The sequence below is a fragment of the Aethalodelphis obliquidens genome, unplaced genomic scaffold (assembly GCF_003676395.1).
Source record: "Aethalodelphis obliquidens isolate GAN/ISIS:26980383/991018 unplaced genomic scaffold, ASM367639v1 scaffold21, whole genome shotgun sequence".
Taxonomy (NCBI): Eukaryota; Metazoa; Chordata; class Mammalia; order Artiodactyla; family Delphinidae; genus Aethalodelphis; species Aethalodelphis obliquidens.
The window spans coordinates 25735644-25748193 of record NW_020837965.1 but is presented as its reverse complement, the minus strand read 5'-3'; the positions used below and the strand labels follow the sequence as shown (position 1 = coordinate 25748193).

The 12550-nt window shown below is 44.8% G+C and overlaps 1 protein-coding gene across 2 annotated transcripts in view; it reads right to left on the bottom strand.

The window, feature by feature from the left end:
* TECPR2 (tectonin beta-propeller repeat containing 2) overlaps window positions 1-12535 on the bottom strand; it is a 95863-nt gene extending 83328 nt beyond the window's left edge. For both annotated transcript variants that reach the window (XM_027120618.1, XM_027120619.1), the window contains exon 1: window positions 12425-12535. The gene's annotated coding sequence lies outside the window, so the exon portion shown is untranslated. The remainder of the gene's footprint in view (window positions 1-12424) is intronic.
* Between the last annotated feature and the right edge of the window lie 15 nt (window positions 12536-12550).

Genomic DNA, 12550 nt, shown 5'->3' with positions numbered 1-12550 from the left:
ACATCTCTCCAAGGAGGACATACAGATGGCCAAGGGGCACATGTAAGGATGCTCAACGTCACTAATTATTAGTGAAATGCAAATCAAAACTACAACGAGGGGACTTCCCTGGTGATACAGTGGCTAAGAATCCACCTGCCAATGCAGGGGACACAGGCTCGATCCCTGGTCCTGGAAGATCCCACATGCCACGGAGCAACTAAGCCCATGTACTTAGTTGAGCACTGCACTCTAGAGCCCACATGCCACAACTACTGAAGCCTGCACGCCCTAGAGCCCACGCACTGCAACTACTGAGCCGGTGTGCCTTGAGCCCGTGCTCCACAGCAAGAGAAACCACTGCAATGAGAAGCCCGCGCACCGCAACAAAGAGTAGCCCCCGCTCGGCAACTAGAGAAAGCCTGCACGCAGCAACGAAGACCCAACTCAGCCAAAAAAAACCCAACCAAACAAAAAACAACTACAATGAGGTATCACCTCACACCGGTCAGAATGGCCGTCATCAAAAAATCTACTGGGCTTCCCTAGTGGCACAGTGGTTAAGAGTCTGCCTGCCAATGCAGGGGACACGGGTTCGATCCTTGGTCCAGGAAGATCTCACATGCTGCAGAGCAACTAAGCCCATGCGCCACAACTACTGAGCCTGCGCTCTAGAGCCTGCAAGCCACAACTACTGAAGCCCGCGCACCTAGAGCCCGTGCTCCACAAGAGAAGCCACCACAATGAGAAGCCCGCGCACCGCAACGAAGAGCAGCCCCGCTCGCCGCAAACAGAGAGAGCCCGTGGGCAGCAGCAAAGACCCAACTCAGCCAAAAATAAATAAATAAAATAAATAAATTTATTTTTAAAAAGTCTACAAACAATAAATGCTGGAGAGGGTGTGGAGCAAAGGGAACCCTCTTGCACTGTTGGCGGGAATGTAAATTGATAGAGCCACTGTGGAGAACAGTATGGAGATTCCCTAAAAAGCTAGAAATAGAATTACCATATGACCCAGCAATCCCACTACTGAGCATATACCCTGAGAAAACCATAACTCAAAAGGACACACGTACCCCAGCTGGTTCATTGCAGCACTGTTTACAATAGCCAGGATATGGAAACAACCTAAATGTCCAAAGACAGATAAATGCATAAAGAAGATGTGGTACATACATACAATGGAATATCACTCAGCCATAAAAAGGAATGAAGTTGGGTCATTTGTAGAGATGTGGGTGGACCTAGAGTCTGTTATACAGAGTGAAGTAAGCCAGAAAGAGAAAAACAAATATTGTTTATTAACGCATATACGTGGAATCTAGAAAAATGGTACAGATGAACCTATTTGCAGGGCAGGAACAGAGACGTAGACATAGAGAATGGACATGTGGACACAGGAGGGGAAGGGGTGGGTGGGACGAACTGGGAGGTGAGAATTGACATAAATACACTAACAAGCATAAAACAGATAGCTAGTGGGAACTTGCTATAAAGCACAGGAAGCTCAGCTCGGTGCTCTGTGATGACCTAGATGGGTGGGAGGGAGGTCCAAGAGGGAGGGGATATATGTATACATACAGCTGATTCACTTCATTGTACAGCAGAAACTAACACAACGTTGTAAAGCAATTATATTCTAATAAAAAAAAAACTTTTACATAAGCTACTGAGGGCCAGAGGGTCACAAGACTTGCTCAAGACCACACGGGCAAGACCTGAATCTAGGCCGTTGCCCTTCAAGTCCTCAGCCCTTTCCAAAGGACTCTCTATCACATCCCCACCCCCTGCTTCTCTTTCTCCACGCATCCTCTTCCTCTCCTGTTGATGGCCATCTCTGCCTGGTCCCCTCCACCACGGTCTGTATGCCCAAGAGCAGAGGCCACATCCACCTCACTTACCTGTCTAGCCCCTGGAACCTAGAAAAGGGTCAGGCACATCGGAGGCACTAAGTATTAATTAATTAGTTTTTTTATAAATTTATTTATTTTATTTATTTATGTATTTTCAGCTGCATTGGGACTTCGTTGCTGTGCACGGTCTTTCTCTAACTGCGGCGAGCGGGGGCTACTCTTCATTGCAGCTTCTTCATTGCGGGCTTCTCACTGAGGTGGCTTCTTTTGTTGTGGAGCACGGCTCTAGGTGTGTGGGCTTCAGTAGTTGCAATGTGCGGGCTCAGTAGTTGTTGCTCGCGGGTTCTAGAGCACAGGCTCAGCAATTGTGGCGCATGGGATGGGCCTAGTTGCTCCGCAGCATGTGGAATCCTCCCGGACCAGGGCTCAAACCCGTGTCCCCTACATTGGCAGGCGGACTCTCAACCACTGCGCCACCAGGGAAGTCCCACACTAAGTATTTATTGAATAAATGAATGAGTTATAAAAAAAGGAAAATCTGCAAGGAAGGAGTGAGTTCAAGAATGGAAAAGAAACAAAATTTCTTCTTTTCTCCAATATGGCCCCAGTTCAACGCTGGAATAAAAATCCTCTAGATCATTTTCAGACTCCTATTTCATTTGACAGTCATGATAGACAAAACATCCAGTGAAGCAGGCAGGGTAACTTACAAACACCTTTCCTAAAGGTAAGTAAACAGTAATAAGTCCCTCTGCGATGGTTAAGAACATTAATATACCCTCTTTTAGCAGAAGTTGAAGCTCTGGGAGGTTCAGAAATTTGCCCAGGGTCATATAATTTTAAGTGAAATTTTGACGGTGAATATTGATCCTGTCCATACAGCAGCATACTTCATAAATTTACAACTTTGTAAGGTCAAGACTGCCTTGGCTAAAAGATATCCATGCTCCCCAATCTTTGGTTTGTACAAGTACTCCAGAGAGGTGGGCAAAACCCACATGACCCCGAAATCAAATGAAAATGAAACGGCTATCAGGCAAACACAAGCGAGGACAGCCACAGTCAGACACCTTGGGAAAGCACGTAGATCATTTTAAGGAGGACACTAAAGCCAAAACAACAATGAAAGTAGCAACAGTGGTAACAGTAAACACTATTACTTAACAGAAACTGTTTCACACACGAACTCATTAAATCCTCACAAAAAACCTCAGGAGGTTGGCACCACTGTTATCTCCACTTTACAGGCGAGAAATGTTCTCATTTCAACAGTTCCTCTCCACCTTCAAGCAGAAGGGCATCACAGGAGCAGGAAAAGATGTATTTCCTTGATGGGTGTGTGCACACAAACACTGATGTGCCACAATTTACGTGATGTTTTTAAAATAAAATTTTATTTTTATAAAAGTTATAAATGTTCGCTATCAAAAACATAGCAATATAGAAAAGTACAAAGAATGAAATAAATGCCACTCATAATCCCATCATAGAGACATGTTACATATATAGATAGGATATAGCTACATGTGTGTAAACACACACAGGGTTTTTCACTTAATAAATCATGAGCACTTGCCATGTCATTAAATACTTCCCTAGAATAAGATTTTTAGTGACCATATAAAAAAACTGCAGAGAACACACTATAGTCATAAACCAAGAGAACACGCTATATTCATAAACCAAGATTTTCTCAAAGTGTTTTAATTTCCACTTTAGCTGATGAGATCTCCTAGGAAGCAAGCAGAGGAGAGAAGCACTTCACAAATGTCAGCTGATATTAGTTCCTCCTTTAAAAGTCTTTTTCCTCAAAGTAGCCCTGTCAAATTATGACATCTAGATTTCAAAAACTCATTCCCTTGAACTGATACTATTCACTGAGAGTTCCATAATCTCTACACAGAGGGGGCTTTGAGGTTGCAGTCTGGTTAGAAGGGGGCAGAGGACTTGCCTTGAAACTGCACTGGTAAAGCAGGCACACTAGTCTCACTTAGAAAATATGTTTATTTGAGGTGGCGTAGGCAGTATTAGAGGAAAATATGGAAGGTCAGCGTCTCTGGAACCATCTCCTTGGCACAATCAGTGATCATACAACCAAAAGCAATTTCAAATGTGTAAGAAGGGAGTGCCGGACTCGCTGGCCAAACTCCATTAAAAACTATCATAATTCTGTAGCAGGTAACAGACAGCATAATCAAATTTTGGATCAAAATTATTTAAGCTGAAACCCTATCATTCATCCATGATTTCTCCCTCTCCCTCACCCCTACAGTAATCCCTCACCTTGTTCCATCAGCTCTATGTCCTAACCTACCTCACAGCTGGCCCCTTCTCACCAACTCTGTGGCCATGCCTGAGACAAATCCAGTACACTTCTCACGTGGACCACCGCATTGTTCTTGTAACAACTGCTCTCCTGCTTCTACACCTGTCCCTGGAATCCGGATTCATACAGAGCAGTCAGAATAAGCTCTCTGACTTCAACAAAATTAAAAACTTTTGTGCTCTGAAGGATATCATCAAGAAAAGTAAAAAGACAACCCACAGAATGAGAGAAAATACTTGTTAATCATACATCTGACAAAGGACTTGTATCCAGAATATATGAGAAATGCTTAAAACTTAATAATTAAAAGGTTTTTTTGTTGTTGTTGTTGTTTTGTTGGTTTTTTTTTTTTGCGGTACGCGGGCCTCTCACTGTTGTGGCCTCTCCCGTTGCGGAGCACAGGCTCCGGACACGCAGGCTCAGCGGCCATGGCTCACGGGTCCAGCCGCTCCACGGCATGTGGGATCTTCCCAGACCAGGGCACAAACCCGTGTCCCCTGCATCGGCAGGCGGACTCTCAACCACTGCGCCACCAGGGAAGCCCAAAAGGTAATTTTTAAGTGGGCAACAGATCTGAATAGACATTTCTCCCCGGAAGACATACAAATGGCCAATAAGCACATGAAAAGATGCTCAATATCATTAATCATCAGGGAAAATGCAAAACAAAACCACGAGATATCACTTCACACTCACTAGGATGGCTATAATCAAAAAGACAGATAAGTGTTAACAAGGATGTGGAGAAACACATACATTGTTGGAACATTGCTGGAACCCTCATACATTGTTGGTAGAAAATAAAATGCGGCAGTCACTGGCAGTTCCTCAAAAGGTTAAACGTACAGTTACCATATGACCCAGCAATTCTACTCCTAGTTATATACCTAAGAGAAATGAAAACGTATGTCTACACAAAAACTTGTATACAGAATTTCATATCACTATTCATAAAAGCCAAAAAGTAAAACAACCCAACTGTCCATCGACTGATGAATGGATAAACAAAACATTGTAACTATTATTCAGTAATAAAAAGGAATGAAGTACTGATATATGCTACAATATGATGAACCTTGAAAACATTATGCTAAGTGAAAGAAGCCAGACACAAAAGACCACACATTTGCATGATTCCATTTATATGAAATAGCAAATGGCCAGAATAAGCAAATCTACAGACAGAAAGCAATGACTGCCTGAAGCTGAGAGAAGAGAGTGGGGGTGGGCATGACTGCTAAAGGACATGGTGTTTCTTTTTAGGGTGGTATGTCCTAAAACTGACTGTTGCATAACTCTGTGAATATACTAAAAAACACGGAATTGTACACCTTGAATGGTTAATATATATGGTATGTGAAATCTCAATGAAGCTATTACCCCAAAAAAACACACCAAAAAAACCCAAAAAACAAAACAAACAAGAAAAAGAAGAATCAGCTCTCCAACATGCATTCATGACAAAAATTTCAGTAAACCAGAAACAGAGGGGAACTTCCTCAATCTGATAAGGAATATCCACAAAAAAAACCTAACAACTAACATTACACTTAATGTTGAGAAACCCAGAGCTTCCCCAACTGGGCTTCCCTGGTGGCGCAGTGGTTAAGAATCCACCTGCCAATGCAGGGGACACGGGTTCAAGCCTTGGTCCAGGAAGATCCCACATGCCGCAGAGCAACTAAGCCCATGCGCCCAAACTGCTGAGCCTGCGCTCTAGAGCCCACGTGCCACAACTACTGAAGTCCATGCGCCTAGAACCCGTGCTCCGCAACGAGAAGGCACTGCAATGAGAAGCCCGCGCACCGCAACGAAGAGTAGCCCCCGCTCAACGCAACTAGAGAAAGCGCGCGCGCAGCAACGAAGACCCAATGCAGCCAAAAATAAAAAATAAATATGTAAATAAATTAAAAAAAAAAAGCTTCCCCAACTGAGATCAGGTACAAAGCAAGGATGTCCCCCTCTCACCACTCCTTTTCAACATTTACTGGAAGTTCCAGCTAATGCAATAAGACAAGGAAATAAAAGGTATACAGATTGGGAAGGAAGAAATAAAACTATGTTTGTGGATGACATGTTTATCTATGTGGAAAATCTGAAAGAATCAATTAAAAAACTCCTGAAACTAATAGGCAATTATAGCAAGGTTTCAGGATACAAGATTAATATACAAAAGTCAATCACTTCCCTATATACCAGCTATGAACAAGTGGAATTTGAAATTAAAAACACAGTATCATTTACATTTGCATCCCCCCAAACAAAACACTTAGGTATAAATCTAACAAAATATGTAAAGAGCTATACAAGGAAAAGTATAAAACTCACATGAACAAAATCAAAGAACAACTAAATAAATAGAGAGATATCCCATGTTCACAGATAAGAAAATTCAATATTGTTAAGATGTCAATTCTTCCCAACTGAATGTACAGATTCAGTGTAATCCCAATAAGTTATTTTGTGGATACCAACAAAATAATTCTAAAGTTTGTATAGAAAGACAAAAGACCCAAAATAGCCAACACAATATTGAAGGAGAAAAACAAAGTTAGAGGACTGATACTACCCAACTGCAAAACTTATTATAAAGCATCAGTTATCAAGACAGTGGTACTGGCAAAAGAACAAATGGATCAACAGAACAGAAGAGAAAGCCCAGATATAGACCCACATAAATACAGCCAGCTGATCTCTGACAATGGAGCAAAGGCAATACAATGGAGCAAAGACAGCCTTTTCAACAAATGGTGCTAGAACAACTGGACATCCACATGTAAAAAAGTGAATATAGGCATAGACTTTCACAAAAATTAACTCAAAATGGATCACAGGGGCTTCCCTGGTGGCGCAGTGGTTAAGAATCCACCAGCCAATGCAGGGGACATGGGCTCCATCCCTGGTCCGGGAAGATCCCACATGCCACGGAGTAACTAAGCCCGTGAGCCACAACTACTGAACCCGCGTGCCTAGAGCCCGTCCTCCACAACAAGAGAAGCCACCACAGTGAGACGCCCAAGCGCCGCAATGAAGAGTAGGCCCCACTCGGAAACTAGAGAAAGCCCGCGCGCAGCAACGAAGACCAAACGCAGCCCCAAAAAAAGGATCACAGGCCTAAATGTACAGCACAAAAGCTATAAAACTTCTAGACGGCAAAATATAGGAGAGAACCTAGATGACCTCGGGTGTAAGATGACACTGTAAATAATATCACCAAAGGCATGGTCCAGAAAGAAGCAACTGATAAGCTGGACTTCATTAAAACTTAAAACTTCGGCTTTACAAAACACAACGTCAAATGAAGGAGAAGCCAAGCCACAGATTAGGAGAAAAACTGCAAAACGGACCTATCTGATAAAGGGCTGTTATCCAAAATATACAAAGAACTTTTAAAACTCAACAACCCAATTAACATACAGGCCAGGGCTTCCCTGGTGGTGGTGCAGTGGTTGAGAGTCCACCTGCTGATGCAGGGGACACGGGTTCGTGCCCTGGTCCGGGAAGATCCCACATGCCGCGGAGCGGCTGAGCCCGTGAGCCACGGCCGCTGAGCCTGCGCGTCCGGAGCCTGTGCTCCACAACGGGAGAGGCCACAACAGTGAGAGGACCGCGTACTGCAAAAAAAAAATACAGGCCAAAGATCTTAATAAACACCTCACCAAAGAAGACATACAGATGTCAAATAAGTCTATGAAAAGATGCTCCACATCATATATCAGGAGAATGCAAATTAAAACGAGATACCACCACACACCTAGTAGAATGGTCAAAATCTGGAACACTGACAACACCAAATGCTGGTGAGAATGTGGAGCAACAGGAACTCTCATTCATTGCTGGTGGGGATGCAAAATGGTACAGCCGCTTAGGAAGACAATTTGAAGGTTTCTTACAAAACTAAACATAATCTTACCATATGATCCAGCAGTTGCAGCCCTTGGTATTTATCTAAACGAGTTCAAAACTTATGCCCACACAAAACCTTCACCAGAATGTTTACAATATCTTTATTCATAATTGTAAAAATCTGGAAGCAACTAGCACATTAGTAAGTGAATGAATAAATAAACGTTGGTACATCCAGGCACTAGAATATTATTCAGCACTACAAAGAAATGGGCTATCAAACCATGAAAAGACGTGGAGGAACTTGAAGTGCACATTACTAAGTGAAAGAAGGCAATCTGAAAAGGCTGCACGCTGTATAATTTCAACTCTGTAACCTTCTGGAAAAGGCAAAGCTATGGAGACAGTAAAAAGATCAGTGGTTGCCAGGGTTTGTGTGGGGGAGGGAAAGGGATAAGTAGGCAGAGCACAGAGGATTTTTAGGGCAATAAAAATACTGACACCATAAAGATGGATACATGTCACTATACATTTGCCCAATCCTACAGAATGCACAACACCAATCCTAAGGTGAACGATGGACTCTGGGTGATTATGCTGTATCAGTGCAGGTTCATCAGTTGTAACAAATGCCCCACTCTGGTGGGAGATGCTGATAAAAGGGGAGGCTATGCACATGGGTGGGGCAGGGAGTAAACGGGAAATCTCTGTAGCTTCCCCTCAGTTTTGCTGTGAACCTAAAACTGCTCTGAAAAAAAGTGTCTAAAAAAAAGAAGTTCTTTGAAAGAGAAATGGGTGGATCTCATACCACTCACCCTATTCAACATTCTACAGTGGTTCCCCAGAGCTCTGAGAATAAGCAAATACCCTTCTGTGGCCTACAGGCTGTGTGGTCTGACCCCTTCCTGGCTCCCCCATCACATCTCCACCTCTCTCCACTCATCCCCCAAGCTCTAGCTCCACTGGTCCACTCTGCCCTCCTCAGGCTTCAGAACTGACTACTCCCCCTACGATCGTTCATCTCTCTCCACACACCAGGCTTCAGAAAGGCCTTCCCTGATCAGATCACTTACAGTATCCATCAGTCCCCTCCTCCTTCTAACATATCATCTTGTTTATGTCCTTCATAATTCTCATCACAACCTTTAATTACTTTATTTGATAAACAGTTTAATGATCATCTCTCTCATGAGAATGTAAGCAACATAAACCCTCTCTTGTTTACCAATGAAAAGCCTCGTACGTTAACAATATCTTTGGCACGGAGTAGATGTTCAGTAAAGATTTGTTGAATGAATAAGTAAAATGTTAACTTCAGGTCTTACTGCAAAAAAATATTCTCAATCCAATCTTTAAAATCAATAATGCTTCCGTGGTTCTGAATATTTCCATTAAAAATATAAAACATCAAAACATTCTTCTTTGAGGCAGGATAATTCTCTCCCCCATTAACACCACAATCCCATATACCTGGAAGGTGGGAGCTGACCTTCACGCTGACTGATAGCACCCAAATGCCTGATGGGCAGTTTTATAAACTGGAGCTAGGACTAGTAACACATAGTCTAAATTATCCACTTAGTACAACGATCGCAAGTTGCCAGAGCCCCCTGACAGCTCTAATGGTTTAAGGGGTCTCTCCAAAATCTCTAGGAAGTGACAGTCACTCCCTGTTGCAGGGTCTTTTTTTTTTTTAACATCTTTATTGGAGGATAATTGCTTTACAATGGTGTTTTAGTTTCTGCTGTACAACAAAGTGAATCAGCTATACATATACATATGTCCCTATACCTCCTCCCTCTTGCGTCTCCCTCCCATACAGTCTATTTTTAAACTCTGGCTACAACATCCACTGTTCTTTTAAATGGTAAAATCTTATGGCTGAACATAATGAGATGGAGGCAGTCATTTATCTTCCAGATGAGGTTTTGTCACTTTTCTGATCCCAAGCCCGCTGGCTAGCCAGTGCTCAGAGTCTAAAGCCTGATGACAGCATGAAGTTGAGCAGTTCAACAAACCAGTCCGCATCCAGCTTCATCTCAGGCCACTCTTCCATCCACATACTCCACACTGCAGCCACAGTGAGCTTCCCACCACAGTCCCTGAACACACCATGACCTGTGTGTCTTTGCAAAGTCCCTTTCATTCCTTCCCCGTCCCCCATACGCATCTTGTAAGAACAAGTTCTCCACAGGAAGCCTTCAGCCTCCCTCTTTCACAGAACGCTATGAGGGCAGTTATCACAGGGCACCATCATGATTTGTTCTCTATCTTCCTCAATGGCTTCTTTCTAGTCTTCATCTACATCCTGTTCATCCACAAATTTGCAGCGGCTTCAAAAGACCAATAGGGAGTGTGGTACAATCAACGCTCAACACATATTTGTTGAATTAATCTCCCTCAAAACACTGTGCCAGAATTCCCCAAGTATGACAGAACAAAATATAAAGCCACTCTACCTCAGTTACGTCCATGATTATGCAAAAATTCACTGGTCTCTTATGTCTGGATCCAAAGAATACGTTCATTTAAAATTGACACACACTTGGAACAACAGCTCACTTCCACCTCAGCAGTTCACAGAGCCATCAACTACTCCCTCTGGATTCTATCAAGCTCCTTGAGCTCCACTATATCTAGAAATCTCTCCATGCTTGACTCCGAAGCTTGTCTTCATTATGTGTGCAACAGTTTCCTCATCTGTTCTTCACTTATTCTAAGTTTAATTAACTGCTCTGCCTGACGCCTGTTTCCTTCCCTTTTTCCTCATTAAGTTCTAGGAGCTATTTTGTTCAAACTACATACAAGCTAATAAGAAATGAGACCTTCCTCAAACTTGGAGTGTAATTTCTCTAAGAGAAAACTGAAAACAAATCCAGTAGGAGCCAATCTTCTATTGAAAAAGACAATGTGACAACAAAATAACTTAAACCTAACAAAAGCTGCTTACTAGTCACTCCTTCAGGAGAGGACTTTCCTTATCCCACCACCAGTCTCCAAGCCAGTCCTGAAAACTCAAATAGAGCATCCCCTGTATCTATGCCTGCTGGTTCTCAAGTTTGAAAGCTCCCTGAGGGCAGGGACTGGGTCTGTCTGGTCCACCACAGCATCCCTAGAAGCTGGTATGTGGCTGGCATACAACAGGCCCCAAATAACTATCTGCTGAATGAACCAACAAGAGATGTTGGGGAAAAAAAAAAAAAAGCAAGGTCAGAGCTTTGTCAAGGTACATTGTAGCTGGGTGAAAGAAAGTACAAAATGCCTTGCAGCTCCTTGCAGGAGTCACTGGTGACCACAAGGGCTGCAGTGGCTTTATTCCCAGATTCTGCCCATGCTGGGATCTGGGTTTGGGGATTTCCAGAACTCCTTTCCTTAAAGTTCTCAAGACCTTGGCTACAAGGAGGAAGTTAACCCCAAGGGCAACTTATCACTCCAGCAGGTAAGGCAAAGGTGCATGCATGCTGGTACCCCACACTCTGCCTACAAATGTTAACAGAAGCAACAGAACAGAATAAAATTCCTGAATCTCAGCGAGAAAGTGAGGAAGAACAAAGGGAAGGGAAGAGAAAAGGAAGTAGGGTATGTGGGTAAGGAGAGCAGGGGCTAGCCTTTATTGAAATGGACCGCGTGCCAGGCACCGTGCTGAGCAATTCACACGCACTGACCCATTTAATCCTTCCACCAAGCCAGAGCTAGAAACTATTACCATCCCTACTTTACTGATGATGAACCTGAAGTTTAGTGAGACATCACTTGCCCTGAGCACACAGCTAGGAAGGGGCAGCGCTGTGAGCCGGGTCTGACTCGAGGGTACCCCACTCTTCAACCTGCACTCACTATTCTGCCTCTGAGGCCTTAAGGCAGGACTGGGAGACGAGTCGTTCATTTATCCATTTAACGAACACTTACTGAGCACCTACTGGGTACATGCCAAGGCGTGGTGCCAGGCGCTGGTGGGCGGATGAAGGGACAGGGACTGAGAGGGTCGGGGGATAAGACGCAGCGTCAATCGTAAGACCACGGAGCTCGGCGCCTCGGGCCCGCGGCGCAAAAGGGATGCCAGGGTGCGGCACAGGGGAGGGAAAGCGCGGAAGGGGAGGGGCGAGCGAGCCGGGTCGCTTGGGGCGGAGGGCCCGCGGGAGGCGTCGGCCGACCCGCGGCGCCCAGGAGAGGTGGGCGACGACCACTCCCTCGGCGGACTGACAGCTTCTGCCGGGCACGGAGCCCGGCGCTTCGTGTGCCATGGCATTCGGCCTCGGCGGTCCGGCACGGGCGAGACGGAGTCCGGGAAAGGGAGGGAAATGGGCAATGAGACCCTGAGGCGAGGGAGAGTGGCCCAGGGGCTGCGTGAGCGGCGGCGGGAAGGCCGAGGGAGGGGCGCGGGGCCGGGCGGTGGGGCGGGCGGCGTCGCGGGACTCACCTCCCGCTGCAGCCCCTCCGGACTCTTCGGCCCGGCCGGGCCGGAGGAGGCGGGGATGAACTCCGAGCCGCGGGGACTGCCGGGAACCCGTTCCCTGGGCAACGGGGCCGGCACCGACGAGCGGCA